The sequence below is a fragment of the Schistocerca nitens genome, chromosome 6 (assembly GCF_023898315.1).
Source record: "Schistocerca nitens isolate TAMUIC-IGC-003100 chromosome 6, iqSchNite1.1, whole genome shotgun sequence".
In the NCBI taxonomy this organism is placed as follows: Eukaryota; Metazoa; Arthropoda; class Insecta; order Orthoptera; family Acrididae; genus Schistocerca; species Schistocerca nitens.
The window spans coordinates 50,439,803-50,455,030 of NC_064619.1; the positions used below are offsets into that span (position 1 = coordinate 50,439,803).

Below are 15,228 nucleotides of genomic sequence, written 5' to 3' on the forward strand. Positions count from 1 at the left end.
TGTTTATTTATGTAATTGTAATAGTCCATATTACTTCAGGCTGAGAATTTGGCCTGGGCAGCTTCTGCATGGTTGACAACCTCCTTGGAATTCTCCAAGTTGTAGTTCCAGATTTTTTTGTCTTATCATAAATTATACAGGATTTTTTGTGTGTGCAATCTAGAATGATTATTCCTTTATAATTATCTAGGTTGGTTTTATATACTTCTTTAAGTAGTGGCTGAATTACACCTGTGGTCCTGTGCTCTGGAATTTTCTGTGGCTTACATTTTGACTAGAACTGAACAAAGTAAGAGCATATGGACTATCAGACCAATTGTGTGATTGGACTGAAGAGTTCCTAGATAACAGAACACAGCATGTCATTCTCAATGGAGAGAAGTCTTCTGAAGTAAGAGTGATTTCAGGTGTGCTGCAGGGGAGTGTCGTAGGACCATTGCTATTCACAATATACATAATTGGCCTTATGGATGAGATCGGAAGTTCACTGAGGCTTTTTGCGGATGACGCTGTGGTATATCGAGAGGTTGTAACAATGGAAAATTGTACCGAAATGCAGGAGGATCTGCAGCGAATTGACACATGGTGCAGGGAATGGCAATTGAATCTCAATGTAGACAAGTGTAATGTGCCGCGAATACATAGAAAGAAAGATCCCTTATCATTTAGTTACAATATAGCAGGTCAGCAACTGGAAGCAGTTAATTCCATAAATTATCTGGGAGTACGCATTAGAAGTGATTTAAAATGGAATGATCACATAAAGTTGATCGTTGGTAAAGCAGATGCCAGACTGAGATTCATCGGAAGAATCCTAAGGAAATGCAATCCGAAAACAAAGGAAGTAGGTTACAGTACACTTGTTCGCCCACTGCTTGAATACTGCTCATCAGTGTGGGATCCATACCAGATAGGGTTGATAGAAGAGATAGAGAAGATCCAACGGAGAGCAGCGCGTTTCGCTACAGGATCATTATTTAGTAATCGCGAAAGCGTTATGGAGATGATAGATAAACTCCAGTGGAAGACTCTGCATGAGAGATGCTCAGTAGTCGGTACGGGCTTTTGTTGAAGTTTCGAGAACATACCTTCACTGAGGAGTCAAGCAGTATATTGCTCCCTCCTACGTATATCTCGCGAAGAGACCATGAGGATAAAATCAGAGATATTAGAGCCCACACAGAGGCATATCGACAATCCTTCTTTCCACGAACAGTACGAGACTGGAACAGAAGGGAGAACTGATAGAGGTACTCATCAAGGTACCCTCCGCCACACACCGTCAGGTGGCATGTGAAGTATGGATGTAGATGTAGATGTAGATGTATATGTAGATGTAGATGTTAGCTGATATTTGTGACTGCGGGTTTCACTGTATTTTTTTCTGATTTCTCCACAGATTAAGTCTTTGCCACATACTTTTTAATTTTTTAATTGCCTGGTTGAGAGTTCTATCAGATTAATTGTTGGAGGGATTATTAGATTGGCAGTGGTTAAAATGAGTGTGTCCATATTTACAGGGTTATTCAAAATGAATGGGGCAAAAAGGAAGTATTCTTGTGACTACAGTAACAACTTTGTTTCATGAAGTTTAACTCTCACTGTTCCAATGGACGTTAACTGATGTTTGATGTGCACTTCATTTGTGATACTGCAGATGTCTATTCAGTATTGCATTTCCAGCCAGACACATCTGAACATAGCCTGGTCAATGGAGTTAACCATGCCTCTATCTGGTGTCTTACCTGCTGTTAAGTCCTGTGGAAATGGGGATACATAAACCATATCTTTCATACCCCCCCCCTCCCCCACACACACGGCACGCACAACCAATCCAGCACTGTGGAAGATGTTTGTACCTGTTCTGTCAACTGAGGCAACAACCAGAGAGAAGCATATCGAGGCAGGTTATGCCTGTAATGGTAGATTCTGCAAAGAAGAAAGGACCAAAGACTCTGTGGTTGGTTATGCCACAGAAAACATTAAGTTCTGGAGAATCACGTATAAGTTCCAGAGGAGCATGTGAGTTTTGTGTATCCCTCCCATATTCCAAAATTATGCTTGTTCACTTTGCCACTTAAGTGAAAAGTGGCCACATCAGAGAACTTAAGTCCATCTGTGAAATCATCCACCTCCATCAGTGCTTGAAAATCAATGCATAATTGTCCCCATTTTGGTTTATCAGCTGGTTTCAGTGCCTGCAAAATTTGAGTTCTGTAAGCCTTGAACTGCAGATGCTTGCACAATACATGCCACACTACTGATTGCGACACATTCACTTTGCTGTTCGCATGATGTGCATTTTCTATGGTTTCTTTTCTTGACCATATGAATGCTTTCCACCACTTCGTTCTCAATGGATGACTGTCCAGCGGTTTTCTTCATGCATATGCATCCTGTGTCCTCAAACTGCTTTGCCCATGTAGCAGTGTGGTGCCAAACTTGGTCTGAAAATGTCTTTGATCAATGATTACTGATGATTATTTTGCATCTTATATGATACAATATGCTTTTCTATGAGAGATGCCACCACTCGCACACACACACATATCCATCCGCATACATATGCGCATGTATATGCGGATGGATATGTGTGTGTGTGCGAGTGTATACCCGTCCTTTTTTCCCCCTAAGGTAAGTCTTTCCGCTCCCGGGATTGGAATGACTCCTTACCCTCTCCCTTAAAACCCACTTCCTTTCATCTTTCCCTCTCCTTCCCTCTTTCCTGACGAAGCAACCGTTTGTTGCGAAAGCTAGAATTTTGTGTGTATGTTTGTGTTTGTTTGTGTGTCTATCGACCTGCCAGCGCTTTTGTTTGGTAAGTCTCATCACTTTCTTTCTTTTTAGATATATTTTTTCCACGTGGAATGTTTCCCTCTGTTAGATTCATTACTTATATAGACAAAACTGTTGCATCCTTGAGCCGCTGGTTCTCGATGTAGGCTTAGCGGTTCTCGGCTGACACTGTGAATCAGAAATTTAATGTGTATTTCTGAAATAAACTCATTACTATAGTCACAGGAATGCTTTCTTTTTGTCCCATTCATTTTGAATCATCCCATACTTCAAACTTTTCCAGAGGGTTTTTGCGATTTGAAAGTTTATTATATGTCTCTACGAGGATCTCTGTTTACTAACTTTATAGTTTAAATAAATAAAAACTTTCCTGATATTTCTCTCAACATTATTATTGGGATCCATATTTTTTTAAGATATGTAATATTTCAAATGCCACAAAATTGTAGGCTCCCAGCTGGGAGAACAGCAGCAGAAGAAAGACTTACCTACAGGAATCGTGAATACTTTACCGACAGGGTTTAAAATATAAAATATTTTTGGTTATTATTAAACTTATCAAAAGGAAAAATATGTCAAACTTTTGTAAAATAAGTAGGTGACAGAAGGGCTCACCAGTACTTAAATTCAGGAGTCAAAATTCCAAATACTTGCCAACAGAAACACTTAGAAGTGGTAAAAAAAAAAAACCTATATCTAGCTTTTGAAACTTTACTGTTCTTTCCTCAAAAAGGAAGGAGGACTAGGTTGAGGAATTTTGGAAAAGGTAAAAGGGGGTGGGGAGCCTCAAAATCCAGATTGAGAGGGAGCCACTCGTTATGTGGATAAGAGAGACAAAGATGAAGAGGTAGGTATCAGAGTGAGGTAGTCAAATATAGGACATTAGTAAGCATTGTACGAGCTTCAGTCCAGAGATATTTGCAGGGCAGAATAGAGAAGGAAAAATAAATTAAAAGAGGAAGAGAAACGTAAAGTGGAATGATTAGTGCAATTGAGAAGTAAAGGAAATGGAAAGTTTTTTGTGTCCATTCATACACTCAGCCAATTTAATTAGTGTCATTCCTACGTAAAAAGGCATGCAATAAACATGTTAGTTGCTGAACACCTGTGTGGTTCCATACGTTGTTCTGCTTTCAATGTTAAAGGATCTTCCAGTGGTCTGCCTGGTGTAAGCTGCTGTGGGTATGAGGCAGATTTTAAAGTGGGAACAACTGCAGGAGTAGAAAACTTGGAATAGTGATAATGGTCATACGAGTGATAAGCTTTTTGGGATTTTGTGGCTGTGATTCATGTTAGTCCACTGCCTAGAGGGCAGGGAGGAATGAAATGCATTCCTGTAGTGATCAAATATTGATCTAAGAAAGTAACATTATACCTGATGAAGAAAGCTACAACCTGTATGGATGGAAATAAAAGAAAAAGATGGTAAATAGGAACACCAGTATGATTCAATGTAAGAGAACAATGTAAGAGAACAAAGTCTGAAGTTTTAAAAAGGTGCCCGCATCTCGTGGTCGTGCGGTAGCGTTCTCGCTTCCCACGCCCGGGTTCCCGGGTTCGATTCCCGGCGGGGTCAGGGATTTTCTCTGCCTCGTGATGGCTGGGTGTTGTGTGCTGTCCTTAGGTTAGTTAGGTTTAAGCAGTTCTAAGTTCTAGGGGACTTATGACCACAGCAGTTGAGTCCCATAGTGCTCAGAGCCATTTGAACCATTTTTTTTTAAAAAAGGTGAAGTGACAAAGAAGTTCTGACCTTTACATGAGGGACCATGCATTACGAAAAGTATGCCTCATCCTAAAGCGACTGTGCTTACCGATGTAAGTTCACGAAAGGAAAAAGGAATTTACACTATTCAGAATATGAGGCTGTTCATACCCAAGTAAATCAAATTTAAACTTGATTCAAAACTTCAAAATTTACAGTACAGGAAATGTCAACTTTTAAAGAAATACCGGACACCTGAAGAGATAATATTTATGCATTTTTGTAGCTTTAAGAGGTAACAACTATGCATATCCAACATTTTTGGAGATGATGAGAATGCACTAATATAGGCTTACACATAGTGGTACAGTATTGCACCTAATTTCTAATGCGGTTTCATGTTGCTGGTAGGAGAATGCTGTGTTTGTGCCCTAGTTACAGGGTGGCAATAAGAGTGATATACTGTATGCGAGTTTTGAGATTCATGGTTAATATGCAGTTTCAGGACAGTCAGGGAACTAAATCATTTTGTTACCCTTAAAAGGGTTTTGCTCTGATGGAGATGTTTTATGGTTTGTGTATAAGATATGTGTAGATGTGACAGATCTGAGAGAGAGACTGTTTACACTCTAGAGATCAATGTGTAATTGCATAGGAGATAGAAAGTATCCCTTATGGCAAGGAACTCTGTTTTGATCGATAATGACTTGGGACACCCAATGCTATCGAGAAAATTATCAATGTCGCTACTAACAAGATGCAAAGAAGCCTAAATCTTTGCCAAGTCTCTCTCCAATGTAAGCCGTGTTCTGAGACAACAATGCTCTCCCCAAAAATGATGCCAAGAGTTCAGGTACCCTTTCTGAACTAACAATTTGTGTACAACTTTGAGTTTTGTACTGTAGCACGACAAGTTTTTTAGGGGAACATTTGCTTGAATATGTAGAAATGGCAAGGGTTTATATTTCTCAACAAGGTGGTTTACAGTAAGCATATTTTATGTAACTTTTGTAGGGCAGTGTGTCCTCAGATGACTTCTGGTCTATTTAGTGAATATCAAGTGTATTCGTATAATGTTCCTATTCTGTATGTGAAAAGTGAAAAGACAAAAGTAGCAGCAAGTTTACTCATAATTTTTAACAAAAATGATATATTTCTACGGATTGTTTGGTGTGTAACATCCTCACAATCTCTTGAAGGTTTCTACAAACAATTTCTCAATCTGAGATAACAAATAGCTGTCAGATTCTTGCGAGACACTGGATGTTCGAATCAATAACCCTTTACTGGTTGATTGTAATAAATGACCTTGACCTTTTGACAAAGATGTCTTCATTTAATACAATAAACTTAACTCAGTCAGTAAGACATTACAGGAATATGTTTATGATGAACATAAATTTGCACATTAATTACAGTTATAAATAAAAGAGAACAATTTTATGTTGAGGTCACAATAAAAGAGGATTCTTTGATCCATTTCTTTAAATAGGTTGTGGGTCTAGATAATAAGTGTTACATACAATATGAAAAAAAAACTAAATGTATAATATATGTAATTGTTTCTGTCACTTTAGAAATATAGAAATTGGTTACATTTACAGGTTCACAGGGGCAGCAGATGAATGGGCATAGAAATTTTGAGATATAAAAACCTGGAATATATGTGAATGTATCACACTAAAATTTCTGTTGCTCCATTGATGACATATATGAATGAGTAAACCTGTAGTTATAGTATTATTCTTGTATCAAGTCATGTCATACGGTGTTATTCTGCAAGTTTCATTATGTATTGTAGATATTTGTCTCTGTTTCATTTTGTGCACATTCCGTTTGAGGTATTTGTCGGGCTATGGGTGACGTTGTGGTGCAGCAGCTGATGATGATGTGATGTCAGAGCAAGTGCAGAGAGGCCTCATCAAGAATTTCAGTTTGAAGGAATACACAGACAGAAGATTTCTTCAACCCTAATGAACAGTGCTGAAGAAGAGAACACTGAGCTTGGATATCTATTTTAAGCAGTTTCTTTTCTAAAGTCTCTAGACTGACTTCTCTTATGATAGTATCACAAGAGATATCATATGTTGTGTGACTCAGTCTGAATTTAATTTGTTAAAGAGAACTCCAGTCTATGAATTTACGTATAATGGGTAAATAATTATTTTGTGTGGTGGACTACGATTGCAGCATCATCACGGTCACAGTCTAATGCAGTATTGCTAACATAAACTCATGTGGCATCCTCCAAAGTTACCCCACAGTTTCTACATTAGGCACTCACTACAGATAGAAAAAACACTAGCCAAAGAAGAAAAATTGGTCAACACACAAGCAAAAATGGACTGGTACGCAGAGAGCAGATCATCCATGAACGAAAATATATTGCCTAATACTGGAAAAATACTTCAAAACACTGGAAAAAAAGAAAAATTCCTGGACACAGGGAGAATGAGGGACCACTGGACGGACGGACGGACAGACAGATGTGCGCGTGTATCCCCCCCGCAATATACACATATTGGAGGAGGGGGAGGGGGGAGTATTTTAGATTATCATATTAAGCAAAACATCTTCCCTCAACTCTATCACAGTTGGAGCATTGACCTGAACTATGGCTCAACATTCAAATACAATGGTCTAGACAACTGTACAGAATGCTTCTCTCTCGTAATATTTCTGAAGTCTGTTCTACTTAATCATCTTGTGGTGCAGTTCTTCTTGTTGTCTCCGTGCTTGCTAAGAAAATGGGATGAGAAGTTCCGCCTTATGCAAGACACCTTTTTTCTCTTGTTTCACCCATACATGTTTCAGCACTTTTGTGCTATCATCAGTGGGTTCATTTTTATTTTAACTGTAAATTTGTTGTTATCATATTAACATTTTCGTCGTTTACAACATTATGTAAAAGTTGCATTTATAACTTAATTGGCATTGGCGAAGAATAACATACCTTACATTATATTATTGTCCTCTTATTTTGGTAGCTGTTATGCTACACAATATACAACATGTCATCTGCAAACAGCAAAACATAATTTATTTTCTATTTGCTATGTATTTACGAATGGAAATAAGACTATCATGTTTTCTTTCTGTAACTTACAGTTTTGAGGTTGTGGTATGTTTTCCTGTTTTGTTGGCGAAGTAAATGGGCTTACTTCTTTGCCTGTGTTCGTGTGGTAATGCAGTTTTTCGAATACTCAAAACATAAACAGAGTTTTCGCTGCCATTACGTGTTGTTGTGGCTGTGTGGCGTTCATTTGTTTCGCAGCGTGTTCTGCTAGCTGAGGTGCGCGAGTTTGAATTGTATTTGGTGTTAGTTGTGTGTGGTTTATGTGGGTTTGCTTGTGTGTGATGAGTACTGCCCCAGTACTCATCACACACAAGCAAACCCACATAAACCACACACAACTAACACCAAATACAATTCAAACTCGCGCACCTCAGCTAGCAGAACACGCTGCGAAACAAATGAACGCCACACAGCCACAACAACACGTAATGGCAGCGAAAACTCTGTTCATGTTTTGAGTATTCGAAAAACTGCATTACCACACGAACACAGGCAAAGAAGTAAGCCCATTTACTTCGCCAACAAAACAGGAAAACATACCACAACCTCAAAACTGTAAGTTACAGAAAGAAAACATGATAGTCTTATTTCCATTCGTAAATACATAGCAAATAGAAAATAAATTATGTTTTGCTGTTTGCAGATGACATGTTGTATATTGTGTAGCATAACAGCTACCAAAATAAGAGGACAATAATATAATGTAAGGTATGTTATTCTTCGCCAATGCCAATTAAGTTATAAATGCAACTTTTACATAATGTTGTAAACGACGAAAATGTTAATATGATAACAACAAATTTACAGTTAAAATAAAAATGAACCCACTGATGATAGCACAAAAGTGCTGAAACATGTATGGGTGAAACAAGAGAAAAAAGGTGTCTTGCATAAGGCGGAACTTCTCATCCCATTTTCTGTTCTACTTCTTTCAATCTGTTACCAAAGTGCGCCTTGTGATTCATGGAAAATTGCAATTACCATTCAAATGGAACTTATTGTTTCAATTTGAAGCATCATGTTAATAAGTAACCCCTTTCTATATATTTTGATGTTCAAGTGCCTTCACAAAGATTGTAACACACCATCTTAAAATAGGACAGAAGTTGTATTTTGCTTCATGATAGAAACGGCTGTCTGATTACTTGTGAGTGTTTCAGCACACAGACATTTATCATATTAATTGCAAGTTGTCAACAGATATAAACATGACTCTTCTCTTTAAGTGTCAGTTATAGAAATAATGCTTTCCTTACACCACTGTGTGACCATTCATGGAAATAAAAAGGCATTACGAGGCTAAGGTTGAACCAAGAGTCTTCCTAGGATGCTACACCTTCAAGCTGGAGCATCAGATACTGACAAGACTTCTGACCAGACAGTGCAAATAATGTTCAAAGAATCTTTTAACGAAAATTGCTCCAGAACTAGTGCTCAAAGCCACCAAAACCTTGCTCTGGGCACACAGCCTAGGAGTGAATGATGCCTGCTTGAGAAATTCTGCACAAATTCATCAAGTAAACTTATGATAAATCTTCCTCCATTTGCTATGGGCTCCATCCCAGCTTTCTGTGATGGCACGGTTGGACAAATTGTTTATCAGCGTGGCACTTAATTTACAATCAAAAATGTTTTAAACAAGGCTGTTCTTTGTACCTGCTTATTTTGCCTCCTAATCCAGAGTTCGAGTCTTGGTCCGGCACACAGTTTTAATCTGCCAGCAAGTTTCATATCAGCGCACACTCCGCTGCAGAGTGAAAATCTCATTCTGAATTACATAAATGGTTGGTCTTCTGGGCCCAAAATTTTTGTAAGTGGTTGGTCCTCAGTGTTACATTTTGAATGAGAATCTAACGTTCCGTAATTTAAGGAATTCATCGGACACTATCCCGTGCAACATAATTCATCTTGCATAAAAAATTTTGCCTTTGAAAATAACACATCTCAAACCACCTTTTGCAATATTTTCCCACAACCTGCTAGAAATGTAAGCAGTTGTGAAATCACACTCATCAAAACAAGGTCCACAAGACAGACATCGAAAGAAGTTTGTTATTACAAAGTGTCGCATAGTCTTTGATACACTTTCCTGTTGCCAGATGCTAGTGTGTGTGCTGTGTTTTCTTGTTGTAAATTGCATGTCTTCTTTGCGGCTTGAGTTTTATTTTAGTGTTATTCTATCATTAATGTTTTATTGCTGCAGTATTATTTCTACAGCAGCAGGCTACAGTAAAATTCTTTGTCACAAAATCACTTCTTACAATTTAAAAAAATAAATAATAATAATAATAATAAAATACTGGTAACTAAGACAATGAAAACTTCCCAAAATTCTAAAAGATTTCAGGGGTTGTCATAGATATCTCAGTTGTCCCAGAGTGTATACATCCTAAACTACTGGAAAGTCGAGGTTGGAATATCAACAATGTTGAGGAAAGAATAGATTTATCTTCTGCAGAAAAGAAACGAACATGCATGCATGCGTTGGTGGGTGCTGCACCGCTCCACCCATCCCCCCCCCCCCCCCCCCCACACACACACACACCTGCAATCTCCTGCAGCTCAGACTGGAATGCAACTGCCATGCTGAACCGCAGTATGGAGAGGGGTAGGGATAGCACAGTATAGGTGAGTGGAGAAAAGAGTGCTGTCTAGTGGAATGCGCAGGGACTACAGAAGGCAGCATGACAAGACTATCAAGTGCAGCATCGGGGGGGGGGGGGGGGGCATGGAAAAGGAGAGGTGTAGGGCAGATGAAAGACAGGCAGGTGTGTTGGAAGATGGTGGCACACAATGAGAGTGAGAGGATGTGAATAGGGAGGAGGTGATAGGACAGACGAGGTGGAAACAGTTGGGTGGAGGGTGTTAGGACAGTAGGTTACCACAGGTTGAGGTCTGGAAATTTTGGAAGTGGAGAATGTGTTGTAAGGATAACTCCAGATGGCTTGGTTTGTGAAGCAGCCAATGAAATAAAGCTTGTTATGTTCAGCTGCATGTTGTGCATTGTGGTGGTCACAGTTTGCTGGTGACCATTCAGGTTCGTTGTCATACCCATATAAAGGGCTGTACAATGATTGCAACAGATCTAGTATGTGACACAGCCGTTTTCACTGGTGGCCTGGTCTCTGATGGGGTAGGACAAGCCTGTGACAATTGGAATAGGGAGTGCTGGGTGAGTGGACTGGGCAAGACTTGCATCTGTGTCTTCCACAGGGGTATGATCCCTGTGGCAAGGGTTGGGATTGGGAGTGGCATAGGGATGCGCTAGGATGTTGCGGAGGTTGGGTGTGCAACACAACACTACTTTAGGAGGTGTGGGAAGGATCTCGGGTACGGTGTCCACATTTCAGGGCATAATGATAGGTAATCAAAGCCCCGATGAAGGATGTGGTACAATTGTGACAAAGGGGGCACTCCTTTGTAGTTGATTCTTGTGGGGTCATAGGAGGGCTGGGTGTGTATGGGGAAATGGCACAGGAGTTCTGTTTGCGGACTAGGTATAGGGGATAGTGCCTATCTGTGAAGGCCTTAGTGAGAAGGCCTTGATGGGCAAGGGAGATCTTATTACTGCAGATATGCTATTCCCAGATGGCTAGTCTGTATGGGAGGGACTTTTTGGTGTAGAAGGAATGGTAGCTGTCAAAATGCAAGTACTGTTGCTGGTTGATGGGTTTAATATGGATAGAGGAGAGGATGGAGTCATCCGAGAGGTGGAGGGCAACATCCAAGAAGGTGGCCCACTGCACTGAGGAGGAACAGGTGAAGGAGATGGAAAAGAAGGTGGATACATTACCTAGGCAAGGAGTCCAGATCACGAGGATATCATCAATGAACCTGAACTAGACCAGGGGTTTGTTGTTTTGGTAGGCTAAGACGGTTTCCTCTAGATGACCCATGTGGTGATGGTACTCATGACTCCAGAGAGTACAGCATCACAATTGATAAGTCGTGCTTGAAACACTTGTAACGCAGCAGCTGTATGGGTTGGCAGTATGAACTATACCGAGATCCACCAGTGGCCACATCTGCCAATCCATGGGGCATCACCTGCATGCATAGCGATTGGTTGATGCCCGGTTAAATGCTAGAGCACTGAGCTACAGTGGACAGTTCTCTTCAGTGTGCCGAACCATGTACAGTCTCCAGTTACTGCAGAGTCTACTAGCTGCAGTGTTCGTCAGTTGTCTCTCAGACTTACACTCCGTAGGCATCAAAGGACAGCTCTGGACTCGATGCAGGCATCACTCAGAGGCACAGTGACAGGACTTAAATATTTTGTGGGACTTTTAATAATTTTAAATATCTTATTGTGCTGGATATTTCACAAGAAGAAGCATCATTTAAGTTGAGTATTTCTTCATATTTAATAAATATCATTTTATTACTTATTGTTTGGAATCTTTCTGATTTAAGATAAGCTATGCCTTCCACCTGCATTCCCAACAGCGCATAAACAGGTTGGCAAAGGAGTGTGTCTTTTGAGTGCCCATGGCTGTGCCACTGATTTCTTTGTATATCTTCCCTTCAAAGGAGAAATAGTGTGGATTAGGATAAAGTTAGTAAGGTGCATGAGGAATGAGATAGTGGTTTTGGAGTCCGAAGGACATTGGAAAAGGTAGTGTTCAACAGCAGCAAGACCATGGCCATGAAGGTGGTTGCTGTATAGGGAACTGAATGACAAGTGTACTAACAAACAATCAGAAATTGAAAATATTTTCAATAATCATTTTTTAAATGTTGTGGAGAAAATAGGATCTAGATCTTCACTAGAAGAGGCAAGGCTACTAATAGAAGAGGCCATACCTGTGCAGTTTGAAACAACTGTATTTCCACCAACCTCTCCCTCTGAAATCAGTAAAATAATAAACTCACTGACAAGTAAAAGCTCTTACGGAATTGATGGCATTTCCAGCAAGGTACTTAAAGCTTGTTCCCCACAGATAAGTAGGATTCTCAGCCACGTATGTAATAGCTCTTTGGAGCAGGGTGTTTTCCCCGATAGACTGAAATATGCCATTGTAAAACCATTGCATAAAAAGGGGGATACGTCGGATGTCAACAACTACCGCCCAATCTCTCTTCTGACAGCTCTATCAAAAATTTTTGAGAAAGTAATGTATTCAAGAGTAGCCTCCCATATTTGTAAAAATAAAGCACTAACAAAATGTCAGTCTGGTTTTCAGAAAGGCTTTTCAACAGAAAATGCTATATACGCTTTCACTGATCAAATATTAAATGCTCTGAATAAGCGGACATCACCCAATGGTATTTTTTGTGATCTCTCAAAGGCCTTTGATTGTGTAAATCATGGAATTCTTTCAGATAAGCCAAATCATTATAGTTTGAGGGGGGGCTGTGCACAAATGGTTTAATTCATACTTAACTGGAAGAATGCAGAAAGTTTAAATTAGTGGTTCACGTAATGTTAAAACAACAGCTGATTCCTCAAACTGGGGGGCTATCAGGTACGGGGTCCCACAGGGTTCGGTCTTAGGTCCTTTACTGTTCTTGATATACATCAATGACTTACCATTCCACATTGATGAAGACGCAAAGTTAGTTCTTTTTGCTGATGATACAAGTATAGTAATAACATCCAAAGACCAAGAACTAAGTGATGTAATTGTAAATGATGTTTTTCACAAAATTATTAAGTGGTTCTCAGCAAACGGACTCTCTTTAAATTTTGATAAAACACAGTATATACAGTTCCGTACAGTAAATGGCACAACTCCAGTAATAAATATAGACTTTGAATAGAAGTCTGTAGTTAAGGTAGAATTTTCAAAATTTTTAGGTGTGTCCATTGATGAGAGGTTAAACTGGAAGCAACACATTGATGGTCTGCTGAAACATCTGAGTTCAGCTACGTATGCTATTAGGGTTATTGCAAATTTTAGTGATAAGAATCTCAGTAAATTAGCTTACTATGCCTACTTTCATTCACTGCTTTCGTATGGCATCATATTCTGGGGTAATTCATTGTTGAGTAGAAAAGAATTCATTGCTCAAAAAACGTGTAATCAGAATAATTGCTGGTGCCCACCCATGGTTATCCTGCAGACATCTATTTAAGGATCTAGGGATCCTCACAGTAACCTCACAGTATATATATTCACTTATGAAATTTGTTGTTAGTAATCCAACCCAGTTCAAAAGTAATAGCAGTGTGCATAGCTATAACACCAGGAGAAAGGATGATCTGCACTATGCAGGGTTAAATCTGACTTTGGCACAGAAAGGGGTAAATTATGCTGCCACAAAAGTCTTTGGTCACCTATCAAACAGCAACAAAAGCCTGACAGATAGCCAACCAACATTTAAAAATAAATTAAAAGAATTTCTAGATTACAACTTCTTCTACTCATTGGCTGAATTTTTAGATATAAATTAAGGGAGGGAAAAAAAACAACTTAAACACTAGTGTCATGCAATATTTTGTGTAATGTAATATCTTGTACAGACATCTTTTATTAACCTGACACGTTCCACATCATTACGAAGTGTCGTATTCATGATCTATGGAACACGTATTAATCTAATCTAATCTAGTGGTGTAAACAGTGATGATTACAGATCCAGGATCAGGGTGTATACACGGACAAGGAAAAAATTTCCGGATTTTTCCCAGATATCCCGGTAAAAAAATATACGTTTTCCCGGGCAAAAGTACACTTTTTCCATGCTAAGTGACAGTAGGTTTTCCGTAGATTTCCCCTTGGAACTGTAAAACTTGTCAATCCTTTGAATTGGTAACATTTTATACAATGGCATAGAACTTCCTGGCACTCTTTTGACAAACCTGCTAACGAGTCCGTTAAACCTACGGTTGGGTTTTCTCTGTCCAACGATTCACCACCGCAGTTTGCGGGTTCCTCAGGCATGTCATCATCATCCCCATTCACAGGTTTTGAAGACGTTTCAGGTACTAGAGACGCGGAGCCCCCGTCCTTCCTTTTCCACTGCAACATACCACCTGACCGCGTCAACGACATGTCGGTTATGGTGTTAGATAATAGTGTGCTTGTACTGCTCACCGACAGCACAGACCAGACCCTCACCAAGGAACTCAATGTCAAGAAAGTGCACATCTTGTCCCTCCCACAAGAGTGCGACTCGTCATGTGTTTGAGCTTTCATTTCTCTGGACGGCTCAGTCTGCATTCGGGGAAGGCACGCTCACACACCGCCTCCTCTCCCACATCACTACTCCCGAGTTGGCCAATGGATCACTCCCTCCCCTGCTGGTTTTCGGATTATGAGATGGACCGGCGGCCGCCCTCTGCATGCCGACCCAACGGATATGGAGCTTCCAGTAGTGCACCTGCTGCCTCGCACAACTCACCCCGACGCTGAAACCCACACAATCCCCGTCAGGTTCCATAGGCTGTACTCCGTACTATGGGAGGGGTGCTGTGTGGCTTCGATAGATCACATCGACCACACAAATTACAATCTTTGGAATATTAACTGCTCTGACGAGCCGCCATGTTTAATTAAAAAAAAAATTGTTCAAATGGCTCTGAGCACTATGGGACTTAACTTCTGAGGTCATCAGTCCCCTAGAACGTAGAACTACTTAAACTTAACTAACCTAAGGACATCACACACATCCATGCCCGAGGCAGGATTCGAACCTCCAACCGTAGTGGTCG

At 39.9% G+C, this 15,228-nt stretch overlaps 1 protein-coding gene across 2 annotated transcripts in view; it reads right to left on the minus strand.

Annotated features, from left to right (window-relative positions):
- The window catches only part of LOC126262837 (MAU2 chromatid cohesion factor homolog), a 199,358-nt gene that overhangs the window by 30,165 nt on the left and 153,965 nt on the right, over positions 1-15,228 (minus strand). The gene's annotated exons all lie outside the window — the stretch shown is intronic.